Source organism: Triplophysa dalaica, chromosome 8, assembly GCF_015846415.1.
Source record: "Triplophysa dalaica isolate WHDGS20190420 chromosome 8, ASM1584641v1, whole genome shotgun sequence".
Lineage (NCBI taxonomy): Eukaryota > Metazoa > Chordata > Actinopteri > Cypriniformes > Nemacheilidae > Triplophysa > Triplophysa dalaica.
Genome location: NC_079549.1, coordinates 15893046 through 15914763, shown reverse-complemented (window position 1 = coordinate 15914763; position 21718 = coordinate 15893046). Strand labels below are relative to the sequence as shown.

General features: G+C 38.8%; 1 long non-coding RNA gene across 3 annotated transcripts in view; it reads right to left on the bottom strand.

Annotated features, from left to right (window-relative positions):
- The window catches only part of LOC130427671 (uncharacterized), a 108219-nt gene that overhangs the window by 66431 nt on the left and 20070 nt on the right, over window positions 1-21718 (bottom strand). The window contains exon 4 of one of the 3 annotated variants that reach the window (XR_008907335.1): window positions 18037-18137. The exons of the other annotated variants lie outside the window; for them this stretch is intronic. This is a non-coding gene — a long non-coding RNA (uncharacterized LOC130427671). Of the gene's footprint in view, window positions 1-18036; window positions 18138-21718 lie in introns of those variants that run through there. 3 annotated transcript variants of the gene reach the window in all.

Here is a 21718-nt window from a genome sequence, read left to right as displayed (position 1 = left end):
AGAACTTTTTATTAAATCAACAGGTCCGACTGGAACAGGTGAGCACGTTTTTTTAATCATTATGCCAAAAATGATTCGATCAGCACCAGGTGTTCCAGTGGACTGTGCGCTGACATATTGTGCAGCAGCACTTCCGGCGACCCGAGTTCGAGTCCCGGCTTGTGGTCCTTTCCCGGCTTCAGATTCCCTCTCTCTCATCCCATTATTTTCTGTCTCACTCTCCACTGTCCTGTCCATAAAAAGGCGCAAAAGGCCAAACAATATATATATTAGTGGTGGGCCGTTAACGGCGTTAACGGCGTTAAAGCGGTGAGACTATTATCGCGCGTTAAAAATATTGTCGCCGTTAATCTATTCTCAAAGTTGGGTTGGGAGCTGGGTCTATACTACGCAAGCTATGATGACTTTCACCTTGATATTTTAGCGCGGATGTATACCAGCTTAACTGCACTGTACGGAGCGAGAACGAGATTTTTCAACTCGCGTGATTCGCGTCATTCGCGGAAGCGGAAGTCGCCTCATCATCTCATAAGCAGGGCTTCATTCGCGCGATTCGCGCAGCAAGTAGGTCTATTGGCTCTTTGCATTAACATATAAATCACTCGCGCTTGACACGCCATTCGCGTTTGGTCTGAACACAACATAACGTTACTGTGAAATTACCGCATCAAACGTGACGTGCTAACATGGATGCAGCTATGAAGCCGCCGGGTTTGCTTCAGGGAATATTAATTTTAAAAAAGCTTCCCAATGGAAACATCGACAAGACTAAGGTTGTTTGCACCTTGTGCAATGCGGAATTGGTTTAAAAAAAACACTTTCTCTCAACAGGTACTGATCTAGCTTTAGTTAAAATCAGTAACTTTGTATTGAGATCTAATGTATTATGGCTCCTGTATGACATATCGCTTGTTGCTCCCTCACTCTTTGTAAGTCGCTTTGGATAAAAGCGTCTGCTAAATGACTAAATGTAAATGTACTGTAGGAGCTCTTCCAGTCTCAAGTACCACCTAAACGCAAAGAATCCCTTAGCTAATGCGGAAGTAAACACAAGTTCATTTTCCATCCATCCATTTTCTACCGCTTATCCGAACTACCTCGGGTCACGGGGGGCCTGCGCTTATCTCAGGAGTCACAAGTTCATTTTATTGAACATAATTTAATTTTCATCACCAATTATCATAGTAGAACAGCTTTCTCAAGCAGTTTGTGATGCATTTTGGAAACAGTAGATGAGCCCCTGGTCTAATGCGCCACCTGGCTTTAGACACCCGTTCTCAAAGACTTACTTTTAGTCATTATTTGGGTAGCACACATTCTGAATGCCTTTGGCAGAATTCAAATGAGCCATTTTAATCTAGATTAATCTAGATTAATCTTGGAATTAATCTAGATTAATCTAGATTAAAAAAATTAATCTATGCCCACCACTAATATATATACAGTATATTTATATAAAATCCACTTATATAGTTTACAAAATTTTGGGAAACTGTTGTCTTATTTCATCAACTTTTATGTTTTTATAATCTATATATGAGCAAAGTTTATTTAAGAGGAAGAATAGACAATCTTTTGAAATGAAATTAAGGATGTTTTCATTGATTTTCATTGCGTCACATTGAGATTTGTGTGTGTTTTGATCTACCTGTTTACATATGCAGTCCGCAATATAATAGCCTTTTTTACCTGTTTGACAGCTTCTATCTTTATGTACAGACTAGTTCATATGTGGCCATTAAACTTTATGCTCCATTAAGACTGTAGGTAAGGCAGTCAGCTGCCCATTAATTTCCCTTATAATATATTTTAATTGTATATAAAAATATGTTGAAAATTTACAAAGCCAAATAATTTGACTGGAAAAAGCAACTTTTTGGAGAGAGAGGGAAAGATTTCACACAAAGAAAAAATATATCTTTAACTGTGTGTTCTGTAATGTTATCCATAATGTCTTTAGGATCCTCTTTTAAAATTGTGTTGTGCATATGTTGTGAAAAGTCAATACCACAAAGATCCATAACTGTACTTCTATAGATCTATGATACAAAAAAAACAGAACCTTGATCTGCACAAGTACATAGATGTGCGTATTCATGCGAGTAAACACTAAAGAATTCTCAAACGGGTCTTTGCAAGATCACACAAAACTGTGGCAGCAAAACCAGCGCTGGTATTCCTTTGGTAACAGGCTGGCTTGTCTATGGCTGAGCTGATTGCAAGCAGCCAGTGCCAAATCTAACACTCTCGAGTCTGGGAGAGGACACCTCCCTGCCAGCAGCTGCCAACCAGTTTAGCTCTATAGCTTCCTCCGTTTGCCTGCTTTCACTAACCTGTCCTGACAAGTAACCAGATTAGCGTAGTCTTCCATCAGTGAAGGGGAGCAGGAAGAACAGATGGATCTTCCTGTATCTCTCCCCCCCTCTGCTCCAAGCTCACCACCACAGTGCTTAGCTCGCACAATGGCTGGGACCTGGCCCCGCCGCAATCAACGTGCTACGAGTTAATTGTTGCTAACAGCTTTGCATAATGCTGTTTGGGGAATACCGATCTCCATCTTCATATTCCCCTCCTCTCTTCTCCCCACAAAACCACAAGCGCCCCGCAAACCGGGCAAATTGGCAAACGCATGCAGCCAAACGCCCACTTCCTTAAAAGAGATCGGAGACCAAAATGATTAGGAAAAGCTTGACAGTTTCGGAGCATTAAATTAAAGCTGTTTGCGTGCGCGTGTGTACATGCAAGTCCTCATTACAGCAGTGTAACATACACACATGACACATAAGACACGGCAATGCTAAGGAAATAATTGAATGAATAATGTCAGGGGTGGAAAGAGAAAAGAAAAGAGAGCAGACGGAAAACAAACTGCAATTTATAACACTTGTCATCTGCCGGGAAAAACTGAGCTTGTCTTTTTACAGTTTCTCTGGTATGTATCACTAAGTTTGCTCAAGTGAGCAGATGGGCGCGCTAATTAGCTCAGTTCATGCCGCAAGTTTGTTTATAAAGAGAGAATGGGAAGCAGACATTTTGACACATTTTATTAACATATCATACCTTAAAGCTCTGCCTCCTGATACCCAGAAGGCTTTTTAGTGTTTCCGCTTTATGCATACACACACAGCAACACCAAACATACGCACGCGCATGCAATATGTGTATGCGAATATGAATACGGGTGCCTATAACATTTAGGCCCAAATTTTTACATGGTCGCGGATGCTACCAGCTATGCAAGCTCAGCTGTATTCCAAAAAGTGTTGGATTGTAAACTGATTTTTATAGATGTTTTCTCTTTCAGATCACTGTTGTGGCGGAACACATTAAAGGAGCAATGTGGAGATTTTAGCGGCATCTAGTGGTGAGGTTGCAAAATCTGGCCCCCACCCTTTCGAAGCACTACGGCAACTGACACAGGACAAATATGTCAGCACGTTTTCGGTTATTTGCCGATGGCGAAGGAGATAACGTATTTACGAAATGCGCTCTGAAGAGCAGTTTGTCTGTTCAGATGGCTACTGTAGAAACAACATGGCGAATTCCATGCAAGGGGATCTGCGGCGTATAGAAATAGCTCATTCTAAGGTAATAACGCTTCATTATGTAATCTCTCTGTACACCTATGAAGACATAGTAATGTATATTATATTGCATTTCTGTCAATCCTCTAGAAATTACACACTGACTGGATCTTTAAGGTCAATGAGCCCTTTCCTAAGAATAAGGCACTTTCTCAATGCCTCATCAAATCTATTAAAAAGGAACATGACGGAAGTGGTAACATTTATAAGAATAACATTATAATGTTTAAAGATGTTTTGTTTATTTTTCTTTTTGTCATTGCACGAATGCCAAAGGAGGCTTAAAGTATGATGTCTCCTCTCCTACTGACCAATCAGGATGAAGAGTTGATGGCACAAGAGAGGCAAAATCAAATTTGCTTCGTCCTGCATAAACCAAACATTATCAGATGTGACCTTTCAACCCATTTAGCTTTTAGCATCACTTTATAGTGTCATCAAGTCTGCCTGTTGGAAGATAGATCACTGTAGCTTAATGCAAGGTGAAAAGAGAATTTAAAACGTATCCATAAAATAGATAAAATCATTTTCTTAATAATCTTAAAACAAATGCAAGACTAAATATCATAACATTCGATTGATTTATTTGCATTGGTCATATTCTGTAGATGGAATGGCATTGTATGTGTTGTGTCCATATTTTACCTTGACATGTTAAAATCGTAAAATTATAATGTTTCATTAGATTATTAAGACTAAAGGTAAAAAAAGACAAGATTATTGGTACTGTCAGAAGAGTAGAGATGGCTTCATAGAGTGTATCTCTGCCAGGCTGGGGATTCCTGCACGCTGTCTTATCTGTGTCACCCAGAATCCCCACTGCGTCTCACTCGCACGCTCTCGCTCTGACCAGCCTGCTCTGACTGAACAGACAACATGGTTTAGTAGCATCTCATTTTTAGAGGTTTGAATGAAAATAAGAGTTATAGAAACCATTGGAGAATGCTCATACTACACTGCATTGTCATATCCGAGACAATGAAACTTTGAAAAATGTGAATGAATTTCCTTACTGTCATGATTTTGCATGAATCTAAGATTGTTTTTAATGTAAGAGGTATTGTTTGAGATCTAGCACACAAACAAATAGTCAGGACACCTTTACGTGCATCTGTATTTGCTGGACATGTAAAGCGTGACCCTCTGGTGCTGACCAATCAGAGAGCAGCATCATGTTAACTGTGGGGGAAGAGGTGAAGCCATGTCGTATATCAGCCTGTTTCATCATCTTCTGTTTAGAATCATGCTCCCGTTACTTTGTTTAAGAAGGATGTGGAGACATTGAGGTTACTTGATTTAAACATTGAAACATTGAAACATTTGAGAATATCTGAATGTATTTTACAGTTGTTAAGAAAAAAAGAGTTTAATTAACTATGAAAAGAACAGACACAAGACTCAAACTTTGCTGTAATTATTTATCTATATTATAAAATCACATGAACTCATAAATTGTCTTTCTTACACAGGCAGTTTGCGTTAAGAGGAGCTTTTCTGAAAAAGGAATAATATCAAATGGCATACGAAAGTTATCTGCATAGGCTTATTGACAACATTATCTGTGCAGTTTGTTGTTCAAAATTTGAAATACATCTTATAGGTTTTGAAATTCCTATGAATATTTCAAAGACCACTGACATAACACTTATTCATTAAATTATGACACTTGCATCAACCTCATGTCAAAACCTGTATATATCTATGTGAACACAGATATGTTGAGGAACGCCTTAGTGTTTTTGTGTCTATACAATGGAAATCAATGGGGAAGTCAATGTTGTTTAGTTATCAAAGTTTTTCTAAATATCTTCTTCTGTTATCTGAAGAGGAAAGAAAGTCATACAGGTTTGGAGTAAACGATGAAATTAGAGTGGGTTAATGATGAAAAATTAGTGAATTATCATTTATTATTATAAGTTTTTATTATAGAATTATAAGTGTGTGTTTCTGTATCTTATGAGGAGCCGTTTAGGTCTTAATTATTGAAAAGACTCTTATAATATTGATCGTTTTTGTAAAAATTAAAATTCACTGCCACAACTACTGACATCAAAAGCACTAAATCAATTGCCAGCCTCGATGTTAATGATTATAAATACAGTTACACATAAATATCTGTGCTGATTCATGTGTTCTTAACTTGCCACTTGCATTGAATGAAACGCTCCTAATCCATCAGCAGGGATGAAGCACCACAGCTCCATATTGCCTGACTACATCATGTTATAAATATCTGATCTGTTCTGACATGTTTAAAAACACAGTTAAAAGTTCAAATATAGAATTTGGATGCAACGGTGTGCTTTTTGCTGCGATCTGCCATCTGTCCAGGGTGTTTCCTGCCTACGGCCTGAGATGCTGGGATAGGTTCCAGCCCTCCTGCGACCCTGCAGAGGACAAGCGGGTTTGGCGAATAGCTTGATAAACGGTGTGCTCTTTGTGCGTTATTTATTTTTATTTTTTTGTTTCATCCATATACACAAACACACTGAATTTTGTAGCTTTCCTGTTACTCAGTTGGTCAAGCATGCGCCTTATGATATCAACATCATGGATTTGATACCCAGGAAATCCTTTTAATTATAAATTTGTGAAGAGTTTGGTTAAAAAATTAGATATCTCCGTTAAATAAAATCTAGAATCATGTTTATTATTATGTTGTCATGTTTTTATTGTGTTAGTTAATCTGTATTATTTTTTTTTATTAGGGTTTAAATCAAAACAAACCAACTGCAGCTTGATTGATTTTAATTGGAATGCACAATAAAAAAACATGATTATTGAAAATTTGTGAGTTATCTCATTTTGGAACCAAACTCTTCACGTATAGATTAAATGAATAAATCGCCTATGTGTTTAAAAAGCATTACTATAAATGACTAAGTAGGTTGACTGGATTAAAGGTATACATTGATATACTGAATGTACATGATTTGTTTCATGCATCTTTTAACCCCGAACCGAACATCCTAGAGTTGAAACATGAAAAAGACTGAGAAAGAGAAGCAGAGGGCTTGGGAGAGGCCAGACGTACCAACCCTGCCGAGATGGCTCTATTCCAAACCTTACACTGCTTAAGCGGGAACCCATAGGAGGCTGCTGGGGGTGTGGAATCTGATGATTTCAGCCTTACCCTCACATGCTCAAGGTATCTCACAAATATGATTACATATTCCCCCCTCCAACCCCCCCAATGTCCGCCGTGGATAACATTAGATATGAAATGGTCAAAATGCACCCTGCACTTGAAACATATTGCCACATACACATTCAGGGCTCTTCAGCGTCCCCCTGCTGTGCCCCTCCCCTTCAAAGCAAGAGAGGATTCACATGAACCAAAAATGCTGATCCTTCACAAAAGTACAGGGCCGAAGAAAAGGTCATCCACAACAGGCCGGTAAAATGCATGGCATCCTGGCTTTGCCTCTAATACCTTAAAACCTCCTCACATTTCGGCCTAACCCACCTTTTCTCTAATGTACAGATTCTTCTGTGCAAGATTGCTGGTTCTCTGGATATTAGCCAATAGGAGAGCAGAATGCGTGTTATCAGTGCTCTTCAGGCGAGGCTACTTTGAGGACCGAGTGACCGAGCGCTCAAGACCATGAGCTAAGCCGTTAACCACACCTTTGACAACCGCAGCTCATAGTGAGTCAACGGTTCAGGCTAGATGGCTGATAATATTTTTCACAAGGAAAATCTAAACACAATACACAACAAAAGACCTGTTAAGAGAGTATTCATACATGTCACAGCTTTTGCCCTCAAATATTTGGTGCAAAGAACAAACACTCGCATACACACAAATGATGTTCTTTTTTTTAAGTTCTTGAAGCCAAACGAGCTTGATTATTGCTCAGCAAACATATGGAAACATTAAAATATAATTAAACACAATAAGATAAAATTGTCAATCTTGAATGCACTGCAAGTTGCCAAATCCATAAATGTTATGATGTTGTTTATCCTTGTTCATGTTAATATTTTAAATACGGAGTCAGATATTCAAATGCTTTGTTTTAAGGAAGGTTTATTTTATTTTGTATAACTAACAATTCTTTGTAAAGTCTGGGGCCTGAAGCCTAAGAAGAACCACTGGTCTACAACAAATTCCCACATTTTAACATAAAAATGTCTCCTAAATTGTGAGATTTTTTTATGATGCCAGAGTGAAATGCACAGCAGATTCGACATTCCACAGTTTATCACTGCCAGTTTATCCTGCTCAGCAGCTTAGATCCCAGAGAAAAGATTTTACAAATATGTGTTAATAGTCTCTGCAGAAACAACATTTCACATCATGTGTGAAAGCCGCATCGTCCCAGGCTGGGGCTTTGGAAAAATAAATCAATAAATGAAATAAAGAGAAAAGAGCAGGGAAAGTGAGAAAGAAAAAGGTGAGAGAAGAGAGAGAGAATGGACGGACCGCTGTTCGACAAATATTTGGAGATGTGGTTTTGTTTTCATTGCTGACATCAACATAAATTTGTACAAAGGAGGACGAGATGCTCAGCAGGTGCCGTTTTCTGCGAAATGATTTGGAAGAGAAGTAGTTGTTGGTAGAAGACATGAAAGAGGTTTTGAGGGTGGGTGGAGAATAGGAGAGATGGAAAAGAGCGACCTTTGACTCATTGAACTGTGCTTTCTCTCTCCCTCCGAGAAGTGTGGGTCATCTGCTCTCAACCCTCGGCCTTACCACCTCACACCGCAGTGCCTGCCTTCTGTAGCATCTTAGCTGCCAAACCTACAAAACTCCACTTGAAACTGCAGTCCTGCCCACATCACACATATGCACAGAAAAAGGAAAAACACAACTCCACAGGAGGTTGTAGTTTACTTTATGAGCTCTAACTACACATTCATACTAAAAAACATTTAATTCACTATAGTATTAAAAATCATAAGATTTAGTTCAAGTGTTTCCTATTTAGGTAAACAACAAAAATGGCAAATCGTCATATAATGAAATTAATAAGATACGTATACTAGATAAGTCACTATCCTTCTGAAACCTCAAATTTTCTAAATTTGCTGTTTTTACAGGAAATGGAAAATTTGGTTAAATATTTGCGAAACCCAGTGACAAACATAATGGGTGACTGACTATAATGGTTTATGGAGAAAAATGAAAATCATGAAACATGCATTATTTTCTCATATATAAGTTATGTTAAATTAGTATATATAGTATGGTACTGTACTGTTTATATTTTTTTTATGCTATTCACAGTATAATCACAATATAAATGTTAACATACCTTTAAACAGTGTTGTGCAAGTTACTTCCAAACTGTAATACATTACAGATTACTTGTTACTGTTATTTAAAAGTAATCCCTTACCATGCAATATAACGGTCTCAGAATTGTAATACGTTACATGACTCCAGTATTACTTTTGAGTTTCTTTCACCAAAATAACTACAGAAGTTGAACTTAACATTCTAATATGACAAAATGTCATTTTACTTTTGCATTTTCAAAAAATTTCAACCTCTTTATAAGACTGCTGATTTCTTGAATTAACTAGGCTAAACAAAAAAAATAATTCGGATGCATTGTCTAATACCACCGCTTTATTTAGCCTGCCTGTAGGACGCTCGTTCCGCACACTTTTATAAACGGGTCCGGTTCGGGAGTTGCCAGGTATTCATCGGAGAATGAATACACATTAAAAATCTCAACAATTAACATGTATCCTTAGACTAAAAATAAACATTTGGCGACCGCAGTATATAAGGAAAGTAGCACAAAACCCGCACGCAACTCCATAATTTTTCCTGCAAACCCATTTTCAAAATACCCCGTTTGTGCGGGAAAACCGCGACCCTGGCAACGTGGGGCCAATAGACTCGGACCTCCAGCTCGGAAGCTGAAATCATGCCGCGTTTACAATACAAAATACAAAGTTCCACCAGCTAGAGGGAGATGGATGACACAACACACAACGTGCTTGGAAATTCAGGTAGTTCAAATGGCGAGAAAAAGGTCATGGGTTCAATGTTCAGGGACACACAAAATGCATACCTTAAATTCAATGTGCTGTATTCGGATTAAAGTGCTTGTCAAAGGTTTAAATACAAATCCATACATACAGTACACCTACATTACATTAAACTATTATACGTACATTACATTTATTAAACGTTCAAAGATTTGGGGTTTCTTATTCATTCCTTTTTCATACGTTTTCTTGATTGAAGAATATTAAAAACTCATCAAAACAGTAATGTGATGATGAGAATTATGTTGTGACAAGACAACTAAAACAAATCAAAGCTAAGTTAGATTTTATTGTATGCTAGCATTTGCCTAAAATGTGCAGAATTTGCATTTTATCAGTAAAATGATTTTTAAACAGTATTGAAGAAGTTCCCATCAATGCTGGGTCCTTTTTTCTGCCTTTTCCTCATTATGTAGTCCAATTCATCATTTAGTTTTTAATGAAAGATGTTATGTTTTCACAATTATATTTAGGCCTGCAAAATTTATTTATAATATTTAAGCAAATGATTCTTAAGATCACAAAATATATTTCAGTGAAGTGAACTTAATCTTAAACGGTAGTGCACATACACAAATAAAAGATGGATCTGTACATTTCTATATAATGCCTTGCCCAATAAGTTTAAGGCCTACATGAGTAATGCATTAACTTAAGTTTTTACTTAAGTTTTTTTCAATGTGTTGATGTTACTTATAGAGGTTCACTAGTCTAGTTAGGTTTGGAACAACCCAAATGTTACCGTCCAATGCAGGACATAGAAAATCACACTCATGAAACCGTTTAAATTATTACTTTTAGCCAAAGCCTCCCACATGACTTACAAGGAAAATCACCTGTTGCATCAGTGATTACAACATTGCTTCCACACAAATTATTTATTCAGCCATCTTGTCCAAGTCCCTGGACACTTCCTGGGTCAGGACTTCCTGGGCAGGAGCGCTGAGTCAGCGGCCAATCAGACAGCCCCACTGGGGCTTGCTGTGTCCAGAGTCATGCTTCCTGTTTTTGTCAGTGCTTGTCAGGCGCCACCTGGCCAGTGTCGACCAAAGAGGGTCAGTTTGCATGGGGGTCCGTCCCTGAAGGGAGTTCACGGGGTCGGGGAGAGGCAAAAAACGACATACAGTGTGCCCATAATGCCACATATGAAGCCTAACCTGCTTACTTACAAGCTTCATCCACTAAATTCCAACAATCCAAGGGTCACCTATACAATGACAATTAACATTCACTGAGGCTGGCTAGTGAACTGAATCTATGGTAAAGCAAAGACAACTCAATAGGAGCTAATCCTGTTTCCAACTGACAAGACTGAAACAAGTCAGACATTGACTCACAGCTGCATGACCCACAAAGCCTTGATTTGACCACATAATAGATATTTGTGCAAAACGCAGAGAGCATTGGTGCAGTAAATGCCCCAGTAATTAGCCCAGGTTCTGGCAGTGGTTAATAACTGTCCTAGCTCTGGGTCACGCCTGCTCCTCTGTGCAAGAATGGAGGTTCAGGTTCCTGCTGCCCACAGTGGTCTGGACCTTTCCACTTCACCTCCTCCTAATAGATGCCCCACAATGGTCTCTGGCTCTAATGAGTTGGCTTTTCGTGCAAACAGCGGTACGGCGAACAGGTGCGTTTTGGACCGAAAGCATGGGGAGAATAGGAAGAGGTCTCTCTGTTTGTTCCTCCAAGGCCGCCAGATAAACAGAGCGACGAGCAATAGCATCTTCAAATTCTTTCAGGGAGAAGGTAAAAGACTCTACAGCTGGACGGCTTGAATGGGCTCTGCCACACTTCACCAAACTCTCTAATGAGCAGAACCTAGGCACAGGCTATTCGAAGGACAAAACAAAAAGCCACTGTTGGGATAAAATAAGTAAGAATGGAAGAATGGCACATTCTGAAGGATGAAGTGAAGACATTAGGATGGATAGTTCAGGATGTATGGATGCCAACACCGCTTGTCGTAATTAAAAAGCTTTTTGAGAGGAATTTTTGGGAGCAAAGACTGTTCCTGCTTAGTCAACCACTGGGAATCATCTGAGTGAGTCTGAACCGAAGTCAAGAGACAATGAATTTTAATGAATAGATGGGGTGCCTCTTTTCTAATGCACTTTGGATGAGTGTGTGCTTGGAGTAGCACACATGACAGGGTGGTCATTGCGTCTCTGTAGCAGAAGTGGGTGGCGGAAGCTTAAAAAATAATGCAATTAAACACTGACAAGGACTTGTTGGATGCGGTTACACACCCTTGTGGGTGTGCCTTGTCAATCAAAGGGTAAATTGTGTGTGTCTTTACTTCTTGAGGATTTTAGAAGTAATAGTTTAAACCTTTCTTTAATGTGACTATTGACTATTTTCATTGTTGTGTTAAAGTGATGCAAAGTACGTAACATGTTTTCCAGCACATAGTTTTTCTATCCAGTTTAGAAATAGTTACTGGAAGTAATGTAATGAGTAAATCAACGTACAAAAAGTTATTGTTAATATTACCATACAATATAAAGGTGCTGTGTGTAATTTCTTTGGAGGTTCAATTGACAGAAATTCAATAAAATATACATAACTATCATGTCTTCAGAGATGTATATAGACCTTACATATTAAAGCGTTTTGTTTTTATTACCTTAGAATGAGCTATTTCTTTCTACATACACCTTGCATGGAATTTTCCATGTTGTTTCTATAGAAGCCCTAAATCTTCTATGGTAAAGAAGCGAAACGTGACGACATCTTAGTCCTGTGAGAGCCTTAGTAGTGCTTCAAAAGGTAGGGGGAAGCCGTTGGTTGCAACCTCATCATTAGATGATGCTAAAAACGCCACATTGCTCCTTTAAATAATGACAAATTATGCCATAACATAGTATTTAAATAGGGCTTTATGGTACTGCAATATCTTCAAACCATTATGCAAATAACAAAAAATTGTCATGACTTTCCCAAGTGTAGTCATAAGTATAAATATTAGTTCAACCAAAAATGGAAATACTTTATTTTACTGACCCTCATGTCATTCCAAACCTGTATAACTTTCTCTGTTCTTCAGAACAAAAAATAAAATATTTTAAAGAATGTTAAAAATCAAATAACATTGTCCACCATTGACTATAATAGCACAGAGACAAATCACTGAGACATTGCTGAACTAAATTTAAATTTGGAACAAATTGGCCATACTCCCTTTAGAAAATTTTGTAAATCATTTATTTTGATTGAAAATCATCCAATAAAATATGCATGACTGGTGCATGAGCATAAATTGTAGATGTTTATTTGAATATGTGATTCCCACATCCCAGTTTACCCATGACAGTGTTACATTTGCTGGTATTGCTGACTTTTAGTTCAACTATATAATAACTGCATAAGTCACACAAATGAATTTTACATTTTTTTCAAAGTGCTCATTACAGCTTTGTAAGATTAAAGGTGATTGTTCCACCAATAGAAGAACATTGTTAAACGTCTGCAGTTACAGAGTGGAAATTGATATTCATTCTTTCTTTTGTTCTGGATGCAGTACTCCATCTGGGAGTGAAAGCAGGTGGAGGGGAGGAGAGCTTTTTCCCTACCTTACAAAGACCTCCAGAGTGGCTTAGAAGACCAAACAAACATTGCATTAGCATTATGCTAACATAGCCCAGGTTTTAAGAAACATGAAAGGCTGCATAGCCCTGGTGAGGTGGTCTTCAGCACCCGACAGCTGGGGCAATTGTGGGGCGGCAACCAGGGCAACTTAAGTTACTCTTCACTCCTTGACAAGACGAAGACCACATAGATCTCCACACATTGAAAAATAACCTTCCTCTTCCTTGAATCAGGAAAATAGGGAAAGAGAATTAACTTCATCTAATAGAGGATTTAAAGCTCTAAATCCGATGAGGGTTCAGATGACAGGGATCTGATGAGCCATTGAAAAGTAGCCAATCTAGACGGTTTCAGTGGCAACAACAAACAAACGTTATGTGGCCCAAACTTAACTTCCGCAAAGAATCAATAACTGTTGAGTAGTTTTTATTTGATTCAATACAATCATTATACAACAAAATATTAAAAAAAAATATATATATATAAATAAATTGTTATATTATCATAATCAAAACACAGACTTGAAGTTAACGGTTTATATGCACACATGTGACTGCAAATCAATTTTATTCTACATTAAAGGGGTCATATGACACAGCTCAATTTAATATTATCGTTTGTTTTAGATGCAATGCAATGTGTATAAACGATTAATGGTTTAAAAACGCTGTATTTTCCACATAATGTGCATGTTTGTATCTCCACTTTGCCCCACCTCTCTGAAACGCACAGATTTTTTCAAAGCTCATCACAATAGCGAGGTGTGCTATGATTGGCTAGTTAACCAGTGCATAGTGATTGGTAGAATATACCACCTTACTTGCGTATACATTTGGCGCTCTTTGTTAAATCATACCACGAACCGAGGTAGATTTGTGGGGGTGTGGTTACACCGTGCTTTTCAGGCAGGTCTGGTTGAGCATTCGCTTTTATAAAGAATGCATATTTTGTTCCAACACTTTAATTTTTGCAATTTAACAATTCTAAGACATGAATGGGCAACTTATAACACACCAAAGACACAGAAAAACAGGTTTTTGTGCCATATGATCCCTTTAAATGAAAACGATTGGTAAAAGAATTATGTGAACTCGCCCAGAATGTGTTTTTATATCAATAATGTATTAATGAACAGAATTTGTAGATTATCGTCGCAATAAATTGTTTACAATATTCCTATGCAGCTTGTTGGGTGTCTGTTTGGCAATAGAAAAGTGGGATGGCAATAATTTGAGCACAGACAAAAACCCTGTGCTATGCTCAGTGATATCTTGATTTGATCTCTCTCAGCCATTTTGTGTATTTTTCACACATTTTTCTCCATGCTGTGATCAAAGCTTACTTCTGGATTTGTGTTCTGTGGTGATGGGCAATGATGTAGCACACAAACCAATTCAATAGGAGAATTTTAAAATCATCATATAGCTAATATATCAGCAAAATGACAGTACGTTTTTATATGGCCAAGTGTTGACGAGACCGGTTTCTGCGTGGGTCTGTGAACATGATTGATTTATTTTGTTTGGACTAGCTAGGCTGCAGGAAGTTTCAAGGATGTTCAGTGCTGTAGGCATGACAGTGGGTGTTCCGCATTGCCATGCCTTGCAATATAAGGTTGAGTGTTGTCAGAAAACCAAACCTAATTTGATCCGAGTTCAGAGAGACAAACCTTAGCTCAAGAAACACTTTCATATTCACCTATTATGATCAGAAGCTAACGCACACATATTGCAGAAATTCTGTTTGGGCAGCAATTGTTCTGGTAATAAAATCATAGTTAACCTTTTCAGTTTCATTTGCAGTTCATACTTTCAATGTGTGTCTGTGTGAATACAGCTGTGTTAAATGTGTGTACTTCGTTCATGGTTAAGTGAGCCTTAAGAGGCAGCAAGGAATATTTGTGACCCTGTCTATCTGTCATGGTCCTGTTCTGTACCCATGTCTGTTTTCCTCCTTGGACTACACCTCCCACAATTCTCCACCCTTCAATCAATCAACCTCACTTGCCAGCGATCACCCCATCACCAAGACTGTATATATACTCACCTCTGTTCCCTTGCCATTTGTCTAGTTGCTGTTGTAATACCCTGTTGTTGATCTGTACCTTACCTATTTGTTTGATATTAAACTTGATTATCGTCAGTTAGGAAATCTCTACGGCTCTAGCTATGTTAAGTGACAGACGATTCTCTCCAGAGGCCATCCTGCTGGACATGGCACAGGATGGCCAGCCTCTGGAGAGTTACGTGGAGGAGTTTGTCCTTTTGTATTATCGGATTAGTTGCAGCAATCCCTGTTTTCGGGGATCTGCTCTGGATTGCCCCATATCCGCACCGCATTCCTCCACCATAAGTGGGTACCGTACCGTAAGACACACCGTGGCTCCCATGAACCGGCTCCCGAGCCTGTGTGACGACGCTCAACCGAGCCAGCGCGCTCAACCAAGACGGGGCTACTCATCGAGGTACACCCGCATACATGCTCCCCCTGCTGGATCAGTTCTTGTGGGAGTTCTAACCGCTGTATGTTGAAGGGGACCCCACAGAGAATTCTGAGCCTTTCAAGTCTTCCAAGTTTCCGAAGTCTTCCAGGTCTTCCGAGTTGTCTTCAGAACCTCCCAAGTCGTGTTCAGAGTCTCCTGAGCAGTCAGAGCCCTCCAAGTCTCCATAGTGCCTTCCCAAGATCCTTCCAAGTCTCCAGAGCCCTCCCAAGAGCCGTCCAAGTCTCCAGAGCCCTCCCAAGAGCCTTCCAAGTCTCCTAAGCCCTCCAAAGAGCCTTCAAGTCTCCAGAGCCCTCTGAGCCTCCCCAAGCCTTCATAGCTTCCCACAGTGGCTGCCATCCTTGACTCCCCCAGCTCCATCATCCCTGACTTCCCCGGTCCAACTGCTACAGCAACGCCAGCGTTTGCTGATCTTCCCTGGCCGTCTGGCCTGCATGTGCCTCCTTGGCCGCCTGCGCCTCAACTCCACGGCTTTAGCCCTGTTCGCCTTCATAGGCCACAAACTTATACATTGTAGGGTCGGGCCGGGCCGATAGACGATGCCATCGCCCATCGCCGATAGCTGATAGACATGGAGATGTTGAGCTGGCATCGTGATTCCAACAAATGTTTTACTTTCGTCACATGATTCTCGCAGACTACTATGGTTCCATGTTACATTTTCTTTGCAGTCTGATGGTACTTTATGTAAGGCTTGCATTTAAATGTGTCTTTGTTTTGAGTGTATGGTCAATAAATAAAGGAATTAATAAAAATGACCCAATTTTCTCCCGTTTGTCACGCCCCACCAGTCATATCATTATTCCCCAACAGTGGTGCCCGCCCAAAACTTTGAGAAACGCTGTTGTAATACCCTATTGTTGATATGTACCTTACGTATTCTCTTGTTTGTTCAACTTGATTATCATCAGTTTGGAAATTGCTACATTACATAACACTATCAAAATCCGGCTAAAGTCTCATAATTTATTGGGGGAAAAAAGCGCATTAAAGTTTCATTTCAATCAGTAATTTCTGGTGCTGTCAAATGATTAATCGTGATTAATCGCATTCAAAATAAAAGTTTGTGTTGTACTGAGTGTGATATTTTTTGTATTTATAAACACAAGACATATATGTATATGTATTTCTAAAATATTTAGATTTACTTATTTATATATACCAATAATTGAAATTCTATAAAAAAATATTTTTTATTTATTTGTTTTATACTTTCCTAAAGTATATGCATGTATGTGTTAATAAATACAGAATTAACATGCACAGTACACAGTATACTATGTGAACACAAAATTTTATTCTAGATGCGATTAATCGTTTGACAGCCCTATTAATTTCACTATGATTCAATCTATGACATGGTTTTATTAACATGGTCAGTATTAACAATATCAAGCTTATATTTTCGCAGAACTTTCTTTAAACAATGTAGGATCATTTTATATTTCGAAAATATGACTTCAGCTTGGTTTTTACAAGCAGAGTCACATTTAGAGAAGGAAAATCTTGTAATGTTATATTTGACAATGCATGCTTTTATTTTAAGGGGGTATAAGTTTTGGTCTTTTAAGGGCCAATCCACACGGAGACGCGTTTAGAAGTATACGTAAAGATACGTATACTTATACGTATACTTAAAGTATATCGCCATTTTTCCGTCCACACGGATTCAGCGTTTTGGGAGTGTTAAACCGCAATTTTTTTAAACCGGGTCCCAGAGTGTACAAATCTAAAGACGCCACCATTGCGTTTTCGTGTGTACAGCAGATTTTTTTTTTATTCTACCAAGATTAATTGTTAACTATTTACATGCATTACCATTGGAATCGGTTAATATTTTCATTTATAATGTTTTTATATTAATAGGAAACATAACACGTTTGGGTTGGGATCAGAATAAAGTAAAATGTTATTTAGCATGTTGAAATGTTGATCAGCCTTTTCCTTACAGGCATTCATTTCCACTTGGTTCCACAAAGATAAGACAGGAATTTTAAAACAGTCAACCGTGGGCTAATTAAAACCCCACACTCTGTGATGCCAGAACACAAATCAATATGCTTCTTTAATTAATCTATACATCACACAACCACACACAAGTCCAGCCCTAAACCATCTTAGCTGAAGAAGCAAAAAAAACTAACAAACATGTTTAGTCTTGCCATTTGTGCTCAACGATAATGTTCAATGTTCAGAATAAATGTTTCAACTGCTAAAAGTTTGTTAACAACTCCTCAAGGGCTTACAACTCAATTACATACAGAAACACACTGCACACTACTCACAAGTATATGCCTTTTTCAGTAATGGAATGGAGTTCAATGGCATTAACAAAGGAATCTCATTACCAAGACCTCTCCAAATGCTTTGCCCTCTGGAACTCTTTCACACTTCAGGCTGCTCGGAATACTGGGCTTCGGAAAGCAGGTCCCAGGCCTGTGAGAAGTGCTAATTTGTAAACGTGTCTGTGAAAGGGAACAGAATGTTATTAATAATTCCCTTGACCTTGTACAAGTTGGATATCAAAATGAAGGGTAATATTCAATTATTGATTTACTTGTTTCTTTAAAAATGTGTCATAGACAGTTAAAACGAGGCCTAGATTTTAAGGAAGTTGACATGTTTGATTCGGTCGTCTCAAACATGTTCATTTTGCTTTTTTATAGGATGCCAGAAAAGACTAGATTAAAAATTAAATGTGGGCATTACTGCTTTCGGGGCTCAGATTTTGTATTCAAGAGCACCGTTACTGGCAAATTGCATTATAAACCCCTGCAGGGGACGTGAGGGGGTGTTCTACATTTGTGTCTTTATTAAAATTCAAAATGTTTCAGTTATACATAAAACATCCGAAGTCGATGTACAAATAAACTTTATACATTTAGACAAATAGAAATAATAAATCCAGAAATAATTTAAACAGTTAAAATAACATTTTTAGGAGTAAACGGCTGGAAATTGACATAGGCCTACTATTCCAAAAGTCTTGCAACTTACATGTAATGTGATTTTATAGTTAGGTCGGTGCTGATTGTTTGGGGTTCAGTCCCATTTACCTTTTTCTCTACATTCCTTTGTTGCTTAAATAATAAAAATTGTTTGTTTTTGGGCCCATTTGTTTAAATTTATAAATAAAGTGGTGACTTTTTATAACTTAAATATATATACAGTATTTAGCTCTGGTGTTTCAAATCTGTTTAAAACCATCTAATTAAAGTTTTTTAATAATTTTTTTATAAATCTACTTAAATTTGACTTAAATCTAGTAAAGTAACAGTTGCAATAAATCCACATTAACTCATTTTAAATTTACCCAGGTTTTTATTTAATTTACCATTTATGAAAATTAATTCAACAATACAAAGTTCTACGGACACCTTTTGTTCTACAGTAATGTTTTAAGTATTTCTATTCACTGAATAAATGTTCTACATATTCTATTCGGCTGGTAAACGGTTACTCCGTTTGTTTTGACATCATGGAAAACGAGGATCTTGACCGTGACCGTGGCCTTTCTCTCTCCTGCTCAGCTGTGACTACACTTCAGTGCCACTCTGACTCAAATCACTTCAATCTTTCTCTCTGTTATCTAACCCTTGTTTCTTTTATTCCCCCTCTTGTTTTTGGTCACGAAATCCAATTAGGCGTCTTGTGAAATACCAGCAGTGTGAGAACTTTATCCATTCATGAGCAGAGATAACTAAACTAATTAAGACTAGGTTCCTCTCTGAAGCTCGTTTGAATGTGCAAATTAAAAATGCAGACGCAGCTTAGATTGGATTAGATAGCCCATGTAAACAGGGGGAGGACTTTATCTTTAAATGCCACTAAATTGTTTTCTTCTCCCTCTCCCGGCACCCGGTTTTTACACCTCCCGCTCGCAGACACTTTTAATGACGCCATGGACCGGAGAGGGCGGGAGAGAGGGCAGAAACAGTGTGAGATCTGGAAAGCGGGGCCATCTGGGCACACTGGCTGGGTGTTAGTGGTGCCAAACAGGAGTGAATGAAGGTTGGGGTGATTTTCAGCAACATGTGAAGAAACGCTGGCTGTTTGCTCTAATGGCCTCCTCTCCAGCAGAGTAAACACAAACACTAAGCCTGCTGAGTCCTGTTTACTCCAGTTAGCTGCCCTCTCTGGCCCACAGGACCACCCTGGGCTCCCCACACACCAACACGCTGTAGCCGGGCCCAAATAAGATGAGGGTTAGGGGAGTGGACACCGTGCTTCTAAATGAACGACCGATCACTGAAGTTCTGGACTGAGCGTCCAGCCATCGGACCATCATAAGGCACGCCTCCCTCCCTACTTCTGTTAGAGTAAACACAGGGGACAGTGTGTTTACAAACACACAGGATAGGGTGTGAAATCTCATCAGCAAACACCAGCACTAAAATGTTAATGCGAGTTTATAACAGCTGTTATATTATAAATGACACAACAACAAACAAAAGCAGTATTTCCAACACTGGGATGCCGGGACATTCTGGAGGGAAAAATCTAATTAGTTCATTTAAAAATTGAATACTAATGACACACAAACTATCAGAATGCCAAGCCTTCCAGCAGAGAGCAATTTAAGACGAAGCTTTGATCAAGTGATATTAAAGTATGACAACTGACCACATTTAATACGATGTGGGATAAATGCTTCTGTGGAGACGACAGAAATTAATTTCGGGACATAATCAGATGAACAAAGAAACAACATTTCGGGGCGAATGATTGAGTTCAAGAATACTTGATGACAAGGTTGCTTGCAGTCATTATGTTGGCATGTTGGAATATTTCCAACAGGAGATTAAATTAGACAAGCATCGATATGAAATCATTTAACCCACAAATGCAGAGATCGAGAGTCGGAATACACAGCTGGCATAGCGTATCTATAAGAACAGGCCTGATGGTGAGTCGCCTATAAAATCCCTTCTCTGGTTTTATGCACTTCAGGCCACTGTCATATCAGCCACGGTTAAATTAGAATCTTCAGAACCTTCAGTAACCCTTTTCAGAGAGAGAGGAACATGGAGAGAATTAGTGGAAATAAAGGTTAAAGGAACCAGAATCTTCAACAGATGTTGTTGTTTTTATCGACGGGGAGGCGAATCGTGGGGGAATGTAACAGAGTTTGAAGTGGGTGAGGTCACAGCTGTGGTTAAGGGCTACAGACACATTGTACATGCAGGAGTGGATGGTGATGTGTGCTTCAGACTGAAAGGGAAGGTGAGGGAGGAAGTTGTAGCGTAAGGCCGACAGTAGGGGGAGCAGCTCTTCTATTGATTGGAGGATGTGATACATGAGGCTTCAGACCTGCTGCGGGGCGACCGGGCGAGACCGGCCAACATATCCAAGTATGGCTTCACTTCGGCGGGCTCTGGAGGGGCCATCTTTCCCATCCTCCTGTCCTCCCACTGCTGTTATGTGGAAATCATTGGTTTTGTTGTTATCGAGGGCATGGAGGACAGAAATGCTGTAAATAAACTTCATCTCATCTCACTGTTTTTAAAGGGACAGCATATAAAGCAAACAGATTTGAGTCAAAAAATGTATAGCAGGATTTAGAAATTTAGGGTTAATATTTCAATATCTAGACTATTTATATATTGTAACGACTAGCATTGATGGAAATAATAGTGAAATTTACAATCAACAGAGTGAGTCACGGCATGTAGAATAGCAGGCGGTGTGTCAGAGATTCCCGGAAAGTAACCTCACAGAGACATTAAAAGTTCCACCTGAAGTGCCACCTTTGCATTAGCCACCTGATACAGGTTAATACTGACTTGTATACTTTCCGGAAGTAATACAGGACAAATGTATCCATTTTTTTTGTAAAATAAACAAACAAAGCAACGCAACAGCCATTTTAACAACAAAGTAAAATAAAACGCAAACCTGAACGGAAAGGGGGAAATTGGCAGAAAAGGTAATTTCCTTTCATTAACTCATCTGCTCTGGTAAGCGCTTGTTAAATTTAGGGTTCACCAGATCACACTGAGGTGTATGTGTGTCGTGGCCAAAAACATCTGCTAATGAGAGATTCCTG